Source organism: Bombus pascuorum, chromosome 2, assembly GCF_905332965.1.
Source record: "Bombus pascuorum chromosome 2, iyBomPasc1.1, whole genome shotgun sequence".
Lineage (NCBI taxonomy): Eukaryota > Metazoa > Arthropoda > Insecta > Hymenoptera > Apidae > Bombus > Bombus pascuorum.
The window spans coordinates 16357357-16382943 of NC_083489.1; positions in this window are offsets into that span (position 1 = coordinate 16357357).

Sequence of the window (25587 nt, forward strand, 5' to 3'; positions counted from 1 at the left end):
CGTTATACGTTATTACGTATTAGTATATAACGTTACACGTTAGTACGTAATAGTATATAACGTTATACGTTAGTACGTATTAGCATATAACGTTATACTTCATTGCGTAATAGTATATAACGTTATACGTTATTACGTAATAGTATATAACGTTATACGTTTTTACGTATTAGTATATAACGTTATCCGTCATTACGTAATAGTATATAACGTTATACGTTAGTACGTAATAGTATATAACGTTATACGTTATTACGTATTAGTATTTAACGTTACACGTTATTACGTATTAGCATATAACGTTACACGTCATTACGTATTAGTATATAATGTTGTACGTTAGTACGTAATAGTATACACCCTTGGACAAAAAGATAGCACATGTGTGCTATCATTAATTTCTCATAGATAGAGTCCGAATTTCCCAAGTTTGACGAATGGCATATAAACAGTACCTTGTAGTAATAAGGTATATGAGCTTGAAACTGTATCTTCGCTATTCCTCTTGTATTTATCAACAATGATTGTGAAATCCGGTCGGCGAAATGATAGCACACCAAGCATTTTGTTTCCATTCCTTAGTATTTCTGTGTATTCTGAGTGGTGTAGACGTAGTGAAAAGTAGAAGAATTTCATTAGAAACCTTACAAATTTCGATTCAAACAATGGGACGTGGAAAACAGCTAAATAGTGAAGAGATTCAAACAGTTTTGAAATTAAAGAAAGAAAACTTTACTATTTCTAAAATTGCAAAAGTTCTCAGTAGAAGTCGGAAAGTCATTTATAATTTACTGAAAGATGTAAATAATTATGGAACAAAAAAAAGCAGTGGGAGACCTTCCGCGATTAGTACTCGTGAAAAACGTGCAATTTTACGTGCCGCGTCAAATTCGCTTCTCACGTCACGTGAAATTGCAGAAAAAGTTGGCGTAAAAACTAATCCTCGGAATGTCAGACGTGTACTACAACAATCCGCGCACATAAAGCGGATGAAATTAAAACGAAGACCAGCTCTAAAGCAGATTCACAAGGAGCATCGATTATATTTTGCAAAAGAACATATACGGTGGAACAAGAAGTGGAGGAAAGTTATATTTACAGATAAAAAAAGATTTAATTTAGATGGCCCAGATGGATTCAATTTTTACTATCATGATGTAAGAAAAAAAAAATTGTCACAAATACGGCGTCAAATGGGTGGAGGTAGCATTATGCTTTGGGCAGGTATTGGGTATAACGGAAAGACTGATTTAATATCAATTCGCAGCAAGATGAATGCTATAACCTATCGTAATTTGATACAAAATCAAATTGCAAAGTACGCAACACATATTGCGAGACAAGATTTTATTTTTCAGCAAGATAATGCTGCAGTTCACACCGCTAAGGTTGTGAAAGAATATTTTTCAACAGAAAATATTGCAGTTTTGGACTGGCCTGCATGCTCCCCCGATTTAAACATAATCGAAAACTGTTGGAGTAAATTAAGCAATGCCGTTTATAGAGAAAATAGGCAATTTGAAAGTATTAATCAGTTAAAAAAGTGCCTTGAAGAGGAATGGAGAAATATATCGCTGGATTATATTAGAAAACTATATCGTTCTTTGCCGAAACGAATGCTGGAGGTGGTGGAGAATAAGGGAGGATCCACACATTATTAAATTTTAAAAGGTTTTTTATTTTTGTACAATTTAGTAGATAATAAACACTACAACTTTTGAAAGTGTGCTATCATTTCGCCGACCGGATTTCACAATCATTGTTGATAAATACAAGAGGAATAGCGAAGATACAGTTTCAAGCTCATATACCTTATTACTACAAGGTACTGTTTATATGCCATTCGTCAAACTTGGGAAATTCGGACTCTATCTATGAGAAATTAATGATAGCACACATGTGCTATCTTTTTGTCCAAGGGTGTATAACGTTATACTTCATTGCGTAATAGTATATAACGTTATACGTTATTACGTAATAGTACATAACGTTATACGTTTTTACGTATTAGTATATAACGTTATACGTCATTACGTAATAGTATATAATGTTGTACGTTAGTACGTAATAGTATATAACGTTATACGTTATTACGTAATATTATATAACGTTACACGTCATTACGTATTAGTATATAACGTTACACGTTATTACGTATTAGTATATAACGTTACACGTTATTACGTATTGGTATATAACGTTACACGTTATTACGTATTAGTATATAATGTTGTACGTTAGTACGTAATAGTATATAACGTTACACGTTAGTACGTAATAGCATATAACGTTATACGTTATTACGTATTAGTATATAACGTTACACGTTATTACGTAATACTATATAACGTTATACGTCAATACGTAATAGTATATAACGTTATACGTTATTACGTATTAGTATATAACGTTACACGTTATTACGTATTAGTATATAACGTTATACGTTATTACGTATTGGTATATAACGTTACACGATTTTACGTATTAGTATATAACGTTACACGTTATTACGTATTAGTATATAACGTTACACGTTATTACGTATTAGTATATAACGTTACACGTTATTACGTATTAGTATATAACGTTACACGTTAGTACGTAATAGTATATAACGTTATACGTTATTACGTAATACTATATAACGTTATACGTCATTACGTAATAGTATATAACGTTACACATTATTACGTATAAGTATATAACGTTACAAGTCATTACGTATTAGTATATAACGTTATACGTTAGTACGTAATATTATATAACGTTACACGATAGTACGTAATAGTATATGACGTTAGACGTTATTACGTAATAGTATATAACGTTATACGTCATTACGTATTAGTATATAGCGTTATACGTCATTACGTAATAGTATATAACGTTATACGTTAGTACGTCATAGTACATAACGTTACACGTTATTACGTATTAGTATATAACGTTACACGTTATTACGTATTAGTATATAACGTTATACGTTATTACGTATTAGTATATAACGTTACACGATATTACGTATTAGTATATAACGTTACAAGTTATTACGTATTAGTATATAACGTTACACGTTATTACGTATTAGTATATAATGTTATACGTTAGTACGTCATAGTATATAACGTTATACGGTATTACGTATTTTATATATAACGTTACACGTTAGTACGTAATAGTATATAACGTTATACGTTATTACGTATTTTATATATAACGTTACACGTTAGTACGTAATAGTATATAACGTTATACGTTAGTACGTATTAGCATATAACGTTATACTTCATTGCGTAATAGTATATAACGTTATACGTTATTACGTAATAGTATATAACGTTATACGTTTTTACGTATTAGTATATAACGTTATCCGTCATTACGTAATAGTATATAACGTTATACGTTAGTACGTAATAGTATATAACGTTATACGTTATTACGTATTAGTATTTAACGTTACACGTTAGTACGTATTAGCATATAACGTTACACGTCATTACGTATTAGAATATAATGTTGTACGTTAGTACGTAATAGTATATAACGTTACACGTTATTACGTATTAGTATATAACGTTACACGTTATTACGTATTGGTATATAACGTTACACGTTATTACGTATTAGTATATAATGTTGTACGTTAGTACGTAATAGTATATAACGTTACACGTTAGTACGTAATAGTATATAACGTTATACGTTATTACGTATTAGTATATAACGTTACACGTTATTACGTAATACTATATAACGTTATACGTCAATACGTAATAGTATATAACGTTATACGTTATTACGTATTAGTATATAACGTTACACGTTATTACGTATTAGTATATAACGTTATACGTTATTACGTATTGGTATATAACGTTACACGATTTTACGTATTAGTATATAACGTTACACGTTATTACGTATTAGTATATAACGTTACACGTTATTACGTATTAGTATATAACGTTACACGTTATTACGTATTAGTATATAACGTTACACGTTAGTACGTAATAGTATATAACGTTATACGTTAGTACGTAATATTATATAACGTTACACGTTAGTACGTAATAGTATATAACGTTATACGTTATTACGTATTAGTATTTAACGTTACACGTTATTACGTATTAGCATATAACGTTACACGTTAGTACGTAATAGTATATAACGTTACACGTTAGTACGTAATAGTATATAACGTTATACGTTATTACGTATTAGTATATAACGTTACACGTTATTACGTAATACTATATAACGTTATACGTCAATACGTAATAGTATATAACGTTATACGTTAGTACGTCATAGTACATAACGTTACACGTTATTACGTATTAGTATATAACGTTACACGTTATTACGTATTAGTATATAACGTTATACGTTATTACGTATTGGTATATAACGTTACACGATATTACGTATTAGTATATAACGTTACAAGTTATTACGTATTAGTATATAACGTTACACGTTATTACGTATTAGTATATAATGTTATACGTTAGTACGTCATAGTATATAACGTTATACGGTATTACGTATTTTATATATAACGTTACACGTTAGTACGTAATAGTATATAACGTTATACGTTATTACGTATTTTATATATAACGTTACACGTTAGTACGTAATAGTATATAACGTTATACGTTAGTACGTATTAGCATATAACGTTATACTTCATTGCGTAATAGTATATAACGTTATACGTTATTACGTAATAGTATATAACGTTATACGTTTTTACGTATTAGTATATAACGTTATCCGTCATTACGTAATAGTATATAACGTTATACGTTAGTACGTAATAGTATATAACGTTATACACTATTACGTATTAGTATATAACGTTACACGTTATTACGTATTAGCATATAACGTTACACGTTATTACGTATTAGTATATAATGTTATACGTTAGTACGTAATAGTATATAACGTTATACGTTAGTACGTATTAGCATATAACGTTATACTTCATTGCGTAATAGTATATAACGTTATACGTTATTACGTAATTGTATATAACGTTATACGTTTTTACGTATTAGTATATAACGTTATACGTCATTACGTAATAGTATATAACGTTATACGTTAGTACGTAATAGTATATAACGTTATACGTTATTCCGTATTAGTATATAACGTTACACGTCATTACGCAACAGTATATAACGTTATACGTTATTACGTATTGGTATATAACGTTACACGTCATTACGCAGCAGTATATAACGTTATACGTTATTACGTATTGGTATATAACGTTACACGATATTACGTAATAGTATATAACGTTACACGTTATTACGTATTAGTATATAACGTTACACGTTATTACGTATTAGTATATAATGTTGTACGTTAGTACGTAATAGTATATAACGTTATACGTTATTACGTAATACTATATAACGTTATACGTCATTACGTATTAGTACATAACGTTACACGTTATTACGTATTAGTATATAACGTTACACGTTATTACGTATTGGTATATAACGTTACACGTTATTACGTATTAGTATATAATGTTGTACGTTAGTACGTAATAGTATATAACGTTACACGTTAGTACGTAATAGTATATAACGTTATACGTTATTACGTATTAGTATATAACGTTACACGTTATTACGTAATACTATATAACGTTATACGTCATTACGTATTAGTATATAGCGTTATACGTCATTACGTAATAGTATATAACGTTATACGTTAGTACGTCATAGTACATAACGTTACACGTTATTACGTATTAGTATATAACGTTACACGTTATTACGTATTGGTATATAACGTTACACGTTATTACGTATTAGTATATAATGCTGTACGTTAGTACGTAATAGTATATAACGTTACACGTTAGTACGTAATAGTATATAACGTTACACGTCATTACGTATTAGTATATAACGTTACACGTTATTACGTATTAGTATATAACGTTACACGTTATTACGTATTGGTATATAACGTTACACGTTATTACGTATTGGTATATAACGTTACACGTTAGTACGTAATAGTATATAACGTTACACGTTAGTACGTAATAGTATATAACGTTATACGTTATTACGTATTAGTATATAACGTTACACGTTATTACGTAATAGTATATAACGTTACAAGTCATTACGTATTAGTATATAACGTTATACGTTAGTACGTAATATTATATAACGTTACACGTTAGTACGTAATAGTATATGACGTTAGACGTTATTACGTAATAGTATATAACGTTATACGTCATTACGTATTAGTATATAGCGTTATACGTCATTACGTAATAGTATATAACGTTACACGTTATTACGTATAAGTATATAACGTTACAAGTCATTACGTATTAGTATATAACGTTATACGTTAGTACGTAATATTATATAACGTTACACGTTAGTACGTAATAGTATATGACGTTAGACGTTATTACGTAATAGTATATAACGTTATACGTCATTACGTATTAGTATATAGCGTTATACGTCATTACGTAATAGTATATAACGTTATACGTTAGTACGTCATAGTACATAACGTTACACGTTATTACGTATTGGTATATAACGTTACACGTTAGTACGTAATAGTATATGACGTTAGACGTTATTACGTAATAGTATATAACGTTATACGTCATTACGTATTAGTATATAGCGTTATACGTCATTACGTAATAGTATATAACGTTATACGTTATTACGTATTAGTATATAACGTTACACGTTATTACGTAATACTATATAACGTTATACGTCAATACGTAATAGTATATAACGTTATACGTTATTACGTATTAGTATATAACGTTACACGTTATTACGTATTAGTATATAACGTTATACGTTATTACGTATTGGTATATAACGTTACACGATTTTACGTATTGGTATATAACGTTACACGTTATTACGTATTAGTATATAACGTTACACGTTATTACGTATTAGTATATAACGTTACACGTTATTACGTATTAGTATATAACGTTACACGTTAGTACGTAATAGTATATAACGTTGTACGTTAGTACGTAATAGTATATAACGTTATACGCTATTACGTAATATTATATAACGTTACACGTCATTACGTATTAGTATATAACGTTACACGTTATTACGTATTAGTATATAACGTTACACGTTATTACGTATTGGTATATAACGTTACACGTTATTACGTATTAGTATATAATGTTGTACGTTAGTACGTAATAGTATATAACGTTACACGTTAGTACTTAATAGTATATAACGTTATACGTTATTACGTATTAGTATATAACGTTACACGTTAGTACGTAATAGTATATAACGTTACACGTTAGTACGTAATAGTATATAACGTTATACGTTATTACGTATTAGTATATAACGTTACACGTTATTACGTAATACTATATAACGTTATACGTCAATACGTAATAGTATATAACGTTATACGTTATTACGTATTAGTATATAACGTTACACGTTATTACGTATTAGTATATAACGTTATACGTTATTACGTATTGGTATATAACGTTACACGATTTTACGTATTAGTATATAACGTTACACGTTATTACGTATTAGTATATAACGTTACACGTTATTACGTAATACTATATAACGTTATACGTCAATACGTAATAGTATATAACGTTATACGTTATTACGTATTAGTATATAACGTTACACGTTATTACGTATTAGTATATAACGTTACACGTTAGTACGTATTAGTATATAACGTTACACGTTATTACGTATTAGTATATAATGTTATACGTTAGTACGTCATAGTATATAACGTTATACGTTATTACGTATTAGTATATAACGTTACACGTTAGTACGTAATAGTATATAACGTTATACGTTAGTACGTATTAGCATATAACGTTATACTTCATTGCGTAATAGTATATAACGTTATACGTTATTACGTAATAGTATATAACGTTATACGTTTTTACGTATTAGTATATAACGTTATCCGTCATTACGTAATAGTATATAACGTTATACGTTAGTACGTAATAGTATATAACGTTATACGTTATTACGTATTAGTATTTAACGTTACACGTTATTACGTATTAGCATATAACGTTACACGTCATTACGTATTAGTATATAATGTTGTACGTTAGTACGTAATAGTATACACCCTTGGACAAAAAGATAGCACATGTGTGCTATCATTAATTTCTCATAGATAGAGTCCGAATTTCCCAAGTTTGACGAATGGCATATAAACAGTACCTTGTAGTAATAAGGTATATGAGCTTGAAACTGTATCTTCGCTATTCCTCTTGTATTTATCAACAATGATTGTGAAATCCGGTCGGCGAAATGATAGCACACCAAGCATTTTGTTTCCATTCCTTAGTATTTCTGTGTATTCTGAGTGGTGTAGACGTAGTGAAAAGTAGAAGAATTTCATTAGAAACCTTACAAATTTCGATTCAAACAATGGGACGTGGAAAACAGCTAAATAGTGAAGAGATTCAAACAGTTTTGAAATTAAAGAAAGAAAACTTTACTATTTCTAAAATTGCAAAAGTTCTCAGTAGAAGTCGGAAAGTCATTTATAATTTACTGAAAGATGTAAATAATTATGGAACAAAAAAAAGCAGTGGGAGACCTTCCGCGATTAGTACTCGTGAAAAACGTGCAATTTTACGTGCCGCGTCAAATTCGCTTCTCACGTCACGTGAAATTGCAGAAAAAGTTGGCGTAAAAACTAATCCTCGGAATGTCAGACGTGTACTACAACAATCCGCGCACATAAAGCGGATGAAATTAAAACGAAGACCAGCTCTAAAGCAGATTCACAAGGAGCATCGATTATATTTTGCAAAAGAACATATACGGTGGAACAAGAAGTGGAGGAAAGTTATATTTACAGATAAAAAAAGATTTAATTTAGATGGCCCAGATGGATTCAATTTTTACTATCATGATGTAAGAAAAAAAAAATTGTCACAAATACGGCGTCAAATGGGTGGAGGTAGCATTATGCTTTGGGCAGGTATTGGGTATAACGGAAAGACTGATTTAATATCAATTCGCAGCAAGATGAATGCTATAACCTATCGTAATTTGATACAAAATCAAATTGCAAAGTACGCAACACATATTGCGAGACAAGATTTTATTTTTCAGCAAGATAATGCTGCAGTTCACACCGCTAAGGTTGTGAAAGAATATTTTTCAACAGAAAATATTGCAGTTTTGGACTGGCCTGCATGCTCCCCCGATTTAAACATAATCGAAAACTGTTGGAGTAAATTAAGCAATGCCGTTTATAGAGAAAATAGGCAATTTGAAAGTATTAATCAGTTAAAAAAGTGCCTTGAAGAGGAATGGAGAAATATATCGCTGGATTATATTAGAAAACTATATCGTTCTTTGCCGAAACGAATGCTGGAGGTGGTGGAGAATAAGGGAGGATCCACACATTATTAAATTTTAAAAGGTTTTTTATTTTTGTACAATTTAGTAGATAATAAACACTACAACTTTTGAAAGTGTGCTATCATTTCGCCGACCGGATTTCACAATCATTGTTGATAAATACAAGAGGAATAGCGAAGATACAGTTTCAAGCTCATATACCTTATTACTACAAGGTACTGTTTATATGCCATTCGTCAAACTTGGGAAATTCGGACTCTATCTATGAGAAATTAATGATAGCACACATGTGCTATCTTTTTGTCCAAGGGTGTATAACGTTATACTTCATTGCGTAATAGTATATAACGTTATACGTTATTACGTAATAGTACATAACGTTATACGTTTTTACGTATTAGTATATAACGTTATACGTCATTACGTAATAGTATATAATGTTGTACGTTAGTACGTAATAGTATATAACGTTATACGTTATTACGTAATATTATATAACGTTACACGTCATTACGTATTAGTATATAACGTTACACGTTATTACGTATTAGTATATAACGTTACACGTTATTACGTATTGGTATATAACGTTACACGTTATTACGTATTAGTATATAATGTTGTACGTTAGTACGTAATAGTATATAACGTTACACGTTAGTACGTAATAGCATATAACGTTATACGTTATTACGTATTAGTATATAACGTTACACGTTATTACGTAATACTATATAACGTTATACGTCAATACGTAATAGTATATAACGTTATACGTTATTACGTATTAGTATATAACGTTACACGTTATTACGTATTAGTATATAACGTTATACGTTATTACGTATTGGTATATAACGTTACACGATTTTACGTATTAGTATATAACGTTACACGTTATTACGTATTAGTATATAACGTTACACGTTATTACGTATTAGTATATAACGTTACACGTTATTACGTATTAGTATATAACGTTACACGTTAGTACGTAATAGTATATAACGTTATACGTTATTACGTAATACTATATAACGTTATACGTCATTACGTAATAGTATATAACGTTACACATTATTACGTATAAGTATATAACGTTACAAGTCATTACGTATTAGTATATAACGTTATACGTTAGTACGTAATATTATATAACGTTACACGATAGTACGTAATAGTATATGACGTTAGACGTTATTACGTAATAGTATATAACGTTATACGTCATTACGTATTAGTATATAGCGTTATACGTCATTACGTAATAGTATATAACGTTATACGTTAGTACGTCATAGTACATAACGTTACACGTTATTACGTATTAGTATATAACGTTACACGTTATTACGTATTAGTATATAACGTTATACGTTATTACGTATTAGTATATAACGTTACACGATATTACGTATTAGTATATAACGTTACAAGTTATTACGTATTAGTATATAACGTTACACGTTATTACGTATTAGTATATAATGTTATACGTTAGTACGTCATAGTATATAACGTTATACGGTATTACGTATTTTATATATAACGTTACACGTTAGTACGTAATAGTATATAACGTTATACGTTATTACGTATTTTATATATAACGTTACACGTTAGTACGTAATAGTATATAACGTTATACGTTAGTACGTATTAGCATATAACGTTATACTTCATTGCGTAATAGTATATAACGTTATACGTTATTACGTAATAGTATATAACGTTATACGTTTTTACGTATTAGTATATAACGTTATCCGTCATTACGTAATAGTATATAACGTTATACGTTAGTACGTAATAGTATATAACGTTATACGTTATTACGTATTAGTATTTAACGTTACACGTTAGTACGTATTAGCATATAACGTTACACGTCATTACGTATTAGAATATAATGTTGTACGTTAGTACGTAATAGTATATAACGTTACACGTTATTACGTATTAGTATATAACGTTACACGTTATTACGTATTGGTATATAACGTTACACGTTATTACGTATTAGTATATAATGTTGTACGTTAGTACGTAATAGTATATAACGTTACACGTTAGTACGTAATAGTATATAACGTTATACGTTATTACGTATTAGTATATAACGTTACACGTTATTACGTAATACTATATAACGTTATACGTCAATACGTAATAGTATATAACGTTATACGTTATTACGTATTAGTATATAACGTTACACGTTATTACGTATTAGTATATAACGTTATACGTTATTACGTATTGGTATATAACGTTACACGATTTTACGTATTAGTATATAACGTTACACGTTATTACGTATTAGTATATAACGTTACACGTTATTACGTATTAGTATATAACGTTACACGTTATTACGTATTAGTATATAACGTTACACGTTAGTACGTAATAGTATATAACGTTATACGTTAGTACGTAATATTATATAACGTTACACGTTAGTACGTAATAGTATATAACGTTATACGTTATTACGTATTAGTATTTAACGTTACACGTTATTACGTATTAGCATATAACGTTACACGTCATTACGTATTAGTATATAATGTTGTACGTTAGTACGTAATAGTATATAACGTTATACTTCATTGCGTAATAGTATATAACGTTATACGTTATTACGTAATAGTATATAACGTTATACGTTTTTACATATTAGTATATAACGTTATACGTCATTACGTAATAGTATATAATGTTGTACGTTAGTACGTAATAGTATATAACGTTATACGCTATTACGTAATACTATATAACGTTATACTTCATTGCGTAATAGTATATAACGTTATACGTTATTACGTAATAGTATATAACGTTATACGTTTTTACGTATTAGTATATAACGTTATACGTCATTACGTAATAGTATATAATGTTGTACGTTAGTACGTAATAGTATATAACGTTATACGCTATTACGTAATATTATATAACGTTACACGTCATTACGTATTAGTATATAACGTTACACGTTATTACGTATTAATATATAACGTTACACGTTATTACGTAATAGTATATAACGTCATACGTCATTACGTATTAGTATATAGCGTTATACGTCATTACGTAATAGTATATAACGTTATACGTTAGTACGTCATAGTACATAACGTTACACGTTATTACGTATTAGTATATAACGTTACACGTTATTACGTATTAGTATATAACGTTATACGTTATTACGTATTGGTATATAACGTTACACGATATTACGTATTAGTATATAACGTTACAAGTTATTACGTATTAGTATATAACGTTACACGTTATTACGTATTAGTATATAATGTTATACGTTAGTACGTCATAGTATATAACGTTATACGGTATTACGTATTTTATATATAACGTTACACGTTAGTACGTAATAGTATATAACGTTATACGTTATTACGTATTTTATATATAACGTTACACGTTAGTACGTAATAGTATATAACGTTATACGTTAGTACGTATTAGCATATAACGTTATACTTCATTGCGTAATAGTATATAACGTTATACGTTATTACGTAATAGTATATAACGTTATACGTTTTTACGTATTAGTATATAACGTTATCCGTCATTACGTAATAGTATATAACGTTATACGTTAGTACGTAATAGTATATAACGTTATACATTATTACGTATTAGTATATAACGTTACACGTTATTACGTATTAGCATATAACGTTACACGTTATTACGTATTAGTATATAATGTTATACGTTAGTACGTAATAGTATATAACGTTATACGTTAGTACGTATTAGCATATAACGTTATACTTCATTGCGTAATAGTATATAACGTTATACGTTATTACGTAATTGTATATAACGTTATACGTTTTTACGTATTAGTATATAACGTTATACGTCATTACGTAATAGTATATAACGTTATACGTTAGTACGTAATAGTATATAACGTTATACGTTATTCCGTATTAGTATATAACGTTACACGTCATTACGCAACAGTATATAACGTTATACGTTATTACGTATTGGTATATAACGTTACACGTCATTACGCAGCAGTATATAACGTTATACGTTATTACGTATTGGTATATAACGTTACACGATATTACGTAATAGTATATAACGTTACACGTTATTACGTATTAGTATATAACGTTACACGTTATTACGTATTAGTATATAATGTTGTACGTTAGTACGTAATAGTATATAACGTTATACGTTATTACGTAATACTATATAACGTTATACGTCATTACGTATTAGTACATAACGTTACACGTTATTACGTATTAGTATATAACGTTACACGTTATTACGTATTGGTATATAACGTTACACGTTATTACGTATTAGTATATAATGTTGTACGTTAGTACGTAATAGTATATAACGTTACACGTTAGTACGTAATAGTATATAACGTTATACGTTATTACGTATTAGTATATAACGTTACACGTTATTACGTAATACTATATAACGTTATACGTCATTACGTATTAGTATATAGCGTTATACGTCATTACGTAATAGTATATAACGTTATACGTTAGTACGTCATAGTACATAACGTTACACGTTATTACGTATTAGTATATAACGTTACACGTTATTACGTATTGGTATATAACGTTACACGTTATTACGTATTAGTATATAATGCTGTACGTTAGTACGTAATAGTATATAACGTTACACGTTAGTACGTAATAGTATATAACGTTACACGTCATTACGTATTAGTATATAACGTTACACGTTATTACGTATTAGTATATAACGTTACACGTTATTACGTATTGGTATATAACGTTACACGTTATTACGTATTGGTATATAACGTTACACGTTAGTACGTAATAGTATATAACGTTACACGTTAGTACGTAATAGTATATAACGTTATACGTTATTACGTATTAGTATATAACGTTACACGTTATTACGTAATAGTATATAACGTTACAAGTCATTACGTATTAGTATATAACGTTATACGTTAGTACGTAATATTATATAACGTTACACGTTAGTACGTAATAGTATATGACGTTAGACGTTATTACGTAATAGTATATAACGTTATACGTCATTACGTATTAGTATATAGCGTTATACGTCATTACGTAATAGTATATAACGTTACACGTTATTACGTATAAGTATATAACGTTACAAGTCATTACGTATTAGTATATAACGTTATACGTTAGTACGTAATATTATATAACGTTACACGTTAGTACGTAATAGTATATGACGTTAGACGTTATTACGTAATAGTATATAACGTTATACGTCATTACGTATTAGTATATAGCGTTATACGTCATTACGTAATAGTATATAACGTTATACGTTAGTACGTCATAGTACATAACGTTACACGTTATTACGTATTGGTATATAACGTTACACGGTATTACGTATTAGTATATAACGTTATACGTTATTACGTATTGGTATATAACGTTACACGTTATTACGTATTAGTATATAATGTTGTACGTTAGTACGTAATAGTATATAACGTTACACGTTAGTACGTAATAGTATATAACGTTATACGTTATTACGTATTAGTATATAACGTTACACGTCATTACGTAATAGTATATTACGTTACACGTTATTACGTATAAGTATATAACGTTACAAGTCATTACGTATTAGTATATAACGTTATACGTTAGTACGTAATATTATATAACGTTACACGTTAGTACGTAATAGTATATGACGTTAGACGTTATTACGTAATAGTATATAACGTTATACGTCATTACGTATTAGTATATAGCGTTATACGTCATTACGTAATAGTATATAACGTTATACGTTAGTACGTCATAGTACATAACGTTACACGTTATTACGTATTAGTATATAACGTTACACGTTATTACGTATTAGTATATAACGTTATACGTTATTACGTATTGGTATATAACGTTACACGATATTACGTATTAGTATATAACGTTACACGTTATTACGTATTAGTATATAACGTTACACGTTATTACGTATTAGTATATAATGTTATACGTTAGTACGTCATAGTATATAACGTTATACGGTATTACGTATTTTATATATAACGTTACACGTTAGTTCGTAATAGTATATAACGTTATACGTTATTACGTATTTTATATATAACGTTACACGTTAGTACGTAATAGTATATAACGTTATACGTTAGTACGTATTAGCATATAACGTTATACTTCATTGCGTAATAGTATATAACGTTATACGTTATTACGTAATAGTATATAACGTTATACGTTTTTACGTATTAGTATATAACGTTATCCGTCATTACGTAATAGTATATAACGTTATACGTTAGTACGTAATAGTATATAACGTTATACGTTATTACGTATTAGTATTTAACGTTACACGTTATTACGTATTAGCATATAACGTTACACGTCATTACGTATTAGTATATAATGTTGTACGTTAGTACGTAATAGTATATAACGTTACACGTTATTACGTATTAGTATATAACGTTATACGTTATTACGTATTGGTATATAACGTTACACGATTTTACGTATTAGTATATAACGTTACACGTTATTACGTATTAGTATATAACGTTACACGTTAGTACGTAATAGTATATAACGTTATACGTTATTACGTAATACTATATAACGTTATACGTCATTACGTAATAGTATATAACGTTACACGTTATTACGTATAAGAATATAACGTTACAAGTCATTACGTATTAGTATATAACGTTATACGTTAGTACGTAATATTATATAACGTTACACGTTAGTACGTAATAGTATATGACGTTAGACGTTAGTACGTAATAGTATATAACGTTATACGTCATTACGTATTAGTATATAGCGTTATACGTCATTACGTAATAGTATATAACGTTACACGTTATTACGTATAAGTATATAACGTTACAAGTCATTACGTATTAGTATATAACGTTATACGTTAGTACGTCATAGTACATAACGTTACACGTTATTACGTATTAGTATATAACGTTACACGTTATTACGTATTAGTATATAACGTTATACGTTATTACGTATTGGTATATAACGTTACACGATATTACGTATTAGTATATAACGTTACAAGTTATTACGTATTAGTATATAACGTTACACGTTATTACGTATTAGTATATAATGTTATACGTTAGTACGTCATAGTATATAACGTTATACGGTATTACGTATTTTATATATAACGTTACACGTTAGTACGTAATAGTATATAACGTTATACGTTATTACGTATTTTATATATAACGTTACACGTTAGTACGTAATAGTATATAACGTTATACGTTAGTACGTATTAGCATATAACGTTATACTTCATTGCGTAATAGTATATAACCTTATACGTTATTACGGAATAGTATATAACGTTATACGTTATTACTTATTAGTATATAACGTTATACGTCATTACGTAATAGTATATAACGTTATACGTTAGTACGTCATAGTACATAACGTTATACGTTATTACGTATTAGTATATAACGTTACACGTTATTACGTATTGGTATATAACGTTACACGTTATTACGTATTAGTATATAATGTTGTACGTTAGTACGTAATAGTATATAACGTTACACGTTAGTACGTAATAGTATATAACGTTACACGTCATTACGTATTAGTATATAACGTTACACGTTATTACGTATTAGTATATAACGTTACACGTTATTACGTATTGGTATATAACGTTACACGTTATTACGTATTAGTATATAATGTTGTACGTTAGTACGTAATAGTATATAACGTTACACGTCAGTACGTAATAGTATATAACGTTATACGTTATTACGTATTAGTATATAACGTTACACGTTATTACGTAATACTATATAACGTTATACGTCATTACGTAATAGTATATAACGTTATACGTTATTACGTATCAGTATATAACGTTACACGTTATTACGTATTAGTATATAACGTTACACGTTAGTACGTAATAGTATATAACGTTATACGTTATTACGTAATACTATATAACGTTATACGTCATTACGTAATAGTATATTACGTTACACGTTATTACGTATAAGTATATAACGTTACAAATCATTACGTATTAGTATATAACGTTATACGTTAGTACGTATTATGATATAACGTTACACGTTAGTACGTAATAGTATATGACGTTAGACGTTATTACGTAATAGTATATAACGTTATACGTCATTACGTATTAGTATATAGCGTTATACGTCATTACGTAATAGTATATAACGTTATACGTTAGTACGTCATAGTACATAACGTTACACGTTATTACGTATTAGTATATAACGTTACACGTTATTACGTATTGGTATATAACGTTACACGATATTACGTATTAGTGTATAACGTTACACGTTATTACGTATTAGTATATAACGTTACACGTTATTACGTATTGGTATATAACGTTACACGTTATTACGTATTAGTATATAATGTTGTACGTTAGTACGTAATAGTATATAACGTTACACGTTAGTACGTAATAGTATATAACGTTATACGTTATTACGTATTAGTATATAATGTTGTACGTTAGTACGTAATAGTATATAACGTTATACGTTATTCCGTATTAGTATATAACGTTACACGTTATTACGTAATACTATATAACGTTATACGTCATTACGTAATAGTATATAACGTTATACGTTATTACGTATCAGTATATAACGTTACACGATATTACGTAATAGTATAGAACGTTACACGTTATTACGTATTAGTATATAACGTTACACGTTATTACGTATTAGTATATAATGTTGTACGTTAGTACGTAATAGTATATAACGTTATACGTTATTACGTAATACTATATAACGTTATACGTCATTACGTATTAGTACATAACGTTACACGTTATTACGTATTAGTATATAACGTTACACGTTATTACGTATTGGTATATAAGGTTACACGTTATTACGTATTAGTATATAATGTTGTACGTTAGTACGTAATAGTATATAACGTTACACGTTAGTACGTAATAGTATATAACGTTATACGTTATTACGTATTAGTATATAACGTTACACGTTATTACGTAATACTATATAACGTTATACGTCATTACGTATTAGTATATAGCGTTATACGTCATTACGTAATAGTATATAACGTTATACGTTAGTACGTCATAGTACATAACGTTACACGTTATTACGTATTAGTATATAACGTTACACGTTATTACGTATTGGTATATAACGTTACACGTTATTACGTATTAGTATATAATGTTGTACGTTAGTACGTAATAGTATATAACGTTACACGTTAGTACGTAATAGTATATAACGTTACACGTCATTACGTATTAGTATATAACGTTACACGTTATTACGTATTAGTATATAACGTTACACGTTATTACGTATTGGTATATAACGTTACACGTTATTACGTATTAGTATATAATGTTGTACGTTAGTACGTAATAGTATATAACGTTACACGTTAGTACGTAATAGTATATAACGTTATACGTTATTACGTATTAGTATATAACGTTACACGTTATTACGTAATACTATATAACGTTATACGTCATTACGTAATAGTATATAACGTTATACGTTATTACGTATCAGTATATAACGTTACACGTTATTACGTATTAGTATATAACGTTACACGTTAGTACGTAATAGTATATAACGTTATACGTTATTACGTAATACTATATAACGTTATACGTCATTACGTAATAGTATATTACGTTACACGTTATTACGTATAAGTATATAACGTTACAAGTCATTACGTATTAGTATATAACGTTATACGTTAGTACGTATTATGATATAACGTTACACGTTAGTACGTAATAGTATATGACGTTAGACGTTATTACGTAATAGTATATAACGTTATACGTCATTACGTATTAGTATATAGCGTTATACGTCATTACGTATTAGTATATAGCGTTATACGTCATTACGTAATAGTATATAACGTTATACGTTAGTACGTCATAGTACATAACGTTACACGTTATTACGTATTAGTATATAACGTTACACGTTATTACGTATTGGTATATAACGTTACACGATATTACGTATTAGTATATAACGTTACAAGTTATTACGTATTAGTATATAACGTTACACGTTATTACGTATTAGTATATAATGTTATACGTTAGTACGTCATAGTATATAACGTTATACGGTATTACGTATTTTATATATAACGTTACACGTTAGTACGTAATAGTATATAACGTTATACGTTATTACGTAATAGTATATGACGTTAGACGTTATTACGTAATAGTATATAACGTTATACGTCATTACGTATTAGTATATAGCGTTATACGTCATTACGTAATAGTATATAACGTTATACGTTAGTACGTCATAGTACATAACGTTACACGTTATTACGTATTAGTATATAACGTTACACGTTATTACGTATTAGTATATAACGTTATACGTTATTACGTATTGGTATATAACGTTACACGATATTACGTATTAGTATATAACGTTACAAGTTATTACGTATTAGTATATAACGTTACACGTTATTACGTATTAGTATATAATGTTATACGTTAGTACGTCATAGTATATAACGTTATACGGTATTACGTATTTTATATATAACGTTACACGTTAGTACGTAATAGTATATAACGTTATACATTATTACGTATTTTATATATAACGTTACACGTTAGTACGTAATAGTATATAACGTTATACGTTAGTACGTATTAGCATATAACGTTATACTTCATAGCGTAATAGTATATAACGTTATACGTTATTACGTAATAGTATATAACGTTATACGTTTTTACGTATTAGTATATAACGTTATCCGTCATTACGTAATAGTATATAACGTTATACGTTAGTACGTAATAATATATAACGTTATACATTATTACGTATTAGTATATAACGTTACACGTTATTACGTATTAGCATATAACGTTACACGTTATTACGTATTAGTATATAATGTTATACGTTAGTACGTTATAGTATATAACGTTATACGGTATTACGTATTTTATATATAACGTTACACGTTAGTACGTAATAGTATATAACGTTATACGTTATTACGTATTTTATATATAACGTTACACGTTAGTACGTAATAGTATATAACGTTATACGTTAGTACGTCATAGTATATAACGTTACACGTCATTACGTAATAGTATATAACGTTATACGTTAGTACGTATTAGCATATAACGTTATACTTCATTGCGTAATAGTATATAACCTTATACGTTATTACGGAATAGTATATAACGTTATACGTAATTACTTATTAGTATATAACGTTATACGTCATTACGTAATAGTATATAACGTTATACGTTAGTACGTCATAGTACATAACGTTATACGTTATTACGTATTAGTATATAACGTTACACGTTAGTATGTAATAGTATATAACGTTATACGTTAGTACGTATTAGCATATAACGTTATACTTCATTGCGTAATAGTATATAACGTTATACGTTATTACGTAATTGTATATAACGTTATACGTTTTTACGTATTAGTATATAACGTTATACGTCATTACGTAATAGTATATAACGTTATACGTTAGTACGTAATAGTATATAACGTTATACGTTATTCCGTATTAGTATATAACGTTACACGTCATTACGCAACAGTATATAACGTTATACGTTATTACGTATTGGTATATAACGTTACACGTCATTACGCAGCAGTATATAACGTTATACGTTATTACGTATTGGTATATAACGTTACACGATATTACGTAATAGTATATAACGTTACACGTTATTACGTATTAGTATATAACGTTACACGTTATTACGTATTAGTATATAATGTTGTACGTTAGTACGTAATAGTATATAACGTTATACGTTATTACGTAATACTATATAACGTTATACGTCATTACGTATTAGTACATAACCTTACACGTTATTACGTATTAGTATATAACGTTACACGTTATTACGTATTGGTATATAACGTTACACGTTATTACGTATTAGTATATAATGTTGTACGTTAGTACGTAATAGTATATAACGTTACACGTTAGTACGTAATAGTATATAACGTTATACGTTATTACGTATTAGTATATAACGTTACACGTTATTACGTAATACTATATAACGTTATACGTCATTACGTATTAGTATATAGCGTTATACGTCATTACGTAATAGTATATAACGTTATACGTTAGTACGTCATAGTACATAACGTTACACGTTATTACGTATTAGTATATAACGTTACACGTTATTACGTATTGGTATATAACGTTACACGTTATTACGTATTAGTATATAATGTTGTACGTTAGTACGTAATAGTATATAACGTTACACGTTAGTACGTAATAGTATATAACGTTACACGTCATTACGTATTAGTATATAACGTTACACGTTATTACGTATTAGTATATAACGTTACACGTTATTACGTATTGGTATATAACGTTACACGTTATTACGTATTAGTATATAATGTTGTACGTTAGTACGTAATAGTATATAACGTTACACGTTAGTACGTAATAGTATATAACGTTATACGTTATTACGTATTAGTATATAACGTTACACGTTATTACGTAATACTATATAACGTTATACGTCATTACGTAATAGTATATAACGTTATACGTTATTACGTATCAGTATATAACGTTACACGTTATTACGTATTAGTATATAACGTTACACGTTAGTACGTAATAGTATATAACGTTATACGTTATTACGTAATACTATATAACGTTATACGTCATTACGTAATAGTATATTACGTTACACGTTATTACGTATAAGTATATAACGTTACAAGTCATTACGTATTAGTATATAACGTTATACGTTAGTACGTATTATGATATAACGTTACACGTTAGTACGTAATAGTATATGACGTTAGACGTTATTACGTAATAGTATATAACGTTATACGTCATTACGTATTAGTATATAGCGTTATACGTCATTACGTAATAGTATATAACGTTATACGTTAGTACGTCATAGTACATAACGTTACACGTTATTACGTATTAGTATATAACGTTACACGTTATTACGTATTGGTATATAACGTTACACGATATTACGTATTAGTGTATAACGTTACACGTTATTACGTATTAGTATATAACGTTACACGTTATTACGTATTGGTATATAACGTTACACGTTATTACGTATTAGTATATAATGTTGTACGTTAGTACGTAATAGTATATAACGTTACACGTTAGTACGTAATAGTATATAACGTTATACGTTATTACGTATTAGTATATAATGTTGTACGTTAGTACGTAATAGTATATAACGTTATACGTTATTCCGTATTAGTATATAACGTTACACGTTATTACGTAATACTATATAACGTTATACGTCATTACGTAATAGTATATAACGTTATACGTTATTACGTATCAGTATATAACGTTACACGATATTACGTAATAGTATATAACGTTACACGTTATTACGTATTAGTATATAACGTTACACGTTATTACGTATTAGTATATAATGTTGTACGTTAGTACGTAATAGTATATAACGTTATACGTTATTACGTAATACTATATAACGTTATACGTCATTACGTATTAGTACATAACGTTACACGTTATTACGTATTAGTATATAACGTTACACGTTATTACGTATTGGTATATAAGGTTACACGTTATTACGTATTAGTATATAATGTTGTACGTTAGTACGTAATAGTATGTAACGTTACACGTTAGTACGTAATAGTATATAACGTTACACGTCATTACGTATTAGTATATAACGTTACACGTTATTACGTATTAGTATATAACGTTACACGTTATTACGTATTGGTATATAACGTTACACGTTATTACGTATTAGTATATAATGTTGTACGTTAGTACGTAATAGTATATAACGTTACACGTTAGTACGTAATAGTATATAACGTTATACGTTATTACGTATTAGTATATAACGTTACACGTTATTACGTAATACTATATAACGTTATACGTCATTACGTAATAGTATATAACGTTATACGTTATTACGTATCAGTATATAACGTTACACGTTATTACGTATTAGTATATAACGTTACACGTTAGTACGTAATAGTATATAACGTTATACGTTATTACGTAATACTATATAACGTTATACGTCATTACGTAATAGTATATTACGTCACACGTTATTACGTATAAGTATATAACGTTACAAGTCATTACGTATTAGTATATAACGTTATACGTTAGTACGTATTATGATATAACGTTACACGTTAGTACGTAATAGTATATGACGTTAGACGTTATTACGTAATAGTATATAACGTTATACGTCATTACGTATTAGTATATAGCGTTATACGTCATTACGTAATAGTATATAACGTTATACGTTAGTACGTCATAGTACATAACGTTACACGTTATTACGTATTAGTATATAACGTTACACGTTATTACGTATTGGTATATAACGTTACACGATATTACGTATTAGTGTATAACGTTACACGTTATTACGTATTAGTATATAACGTTACACGTTATTACGTATTAGTATATAATGCTATACGTTAGTACGTCATAGTATATAACGTTATACGGTATTACGTATTTTATATATAACGTTACACGTTAGTACGTAATAGTATATAACGTTATACGTTATTACGTATTTTATATATAACGTTACACGTTAGTACGTAATAGTATATAACGTTATACGTTAGTTCGTATTAGCATATAACGTTATACTTCATTGCGTAATAGTATATAACGTTATACGTTATTACGTAATAGTATATAACGTTATACGTTTTTACGTATTAGTATATAACGTTATCCGTCATTACGTAATAGTATATAACGTTATACGTTAGTACGTAATAGTATATAACGTTATACGTTATTACGTATTAGTATATAACGTTACACGTTATTACGTATTAGCATATAACGTTACACGTTATTACGTATTAGTATATAATGTTGTACGTTAGTACGTAATAGTATATAACGTTACACATTAGTACGTAATAGTATATAATGTTATACGTTAGTACGTCATAGTATATAACGTTACTCGTCATTACGTAATAGTATATAACGTTATACGTTATTACGTATTAGTATATAACGTTACACGTTATTACGTAATAGTATATAACGTTACACGTTATTACGTATAAGTATATAACGTTACACGTCATTACGTATTAGTATATAACGTTATACGTTAGTACGTAATAGTATATAACGTTACACGTTAGTACGTAATAGTATATAACGTGTTACGTTATTACGTTTTAGTATATAGCGGTACACGTTAGTACGTAATAGTATATAACGTTATACGTTATTACGTATTAGTATATAACGTTATACATTATTACGTATTAGTATATAACGTTACACGTTATTTCGTATTAGTATATAACGTTATACGTCAGTACGTAATAGTATATAACGTTACACGTTATTACTTATTAGTATATAACGTTACACGTTATTACGTATTAGTATATAACGTTACACGTTATTACGTATTAGTATATAACGTTATACGTCATTACGTATTAGTATATAACGTTATACGTCATTACGTATTAGTATATAACGTTGTACGTCATTACGTATTAGTATATAACGTTACACGTTATTACGTATTAGTATATAACGTTACACGTTATTACGTAATACTAAATAACGTTATACGTCATTACGTAATAGTATATAACGTTATACGTTATTACGTATTAGTATATAACGTTATACATTATTACGTATTAGTATATATCGTTTCACGTTATTACGTATTAGTATATAACGTTATACGTCAGTACGTAATAGTATATAACGTTACACGTTATTACTTACTAGTATATAACGTTATACGTCATTACGTAATAGTATATAACGTTATACGTTATTACGTATTGGTATATAACGTTACACGATATTACGTATTAGTATATAACGTTACACGTTATTACGTATTA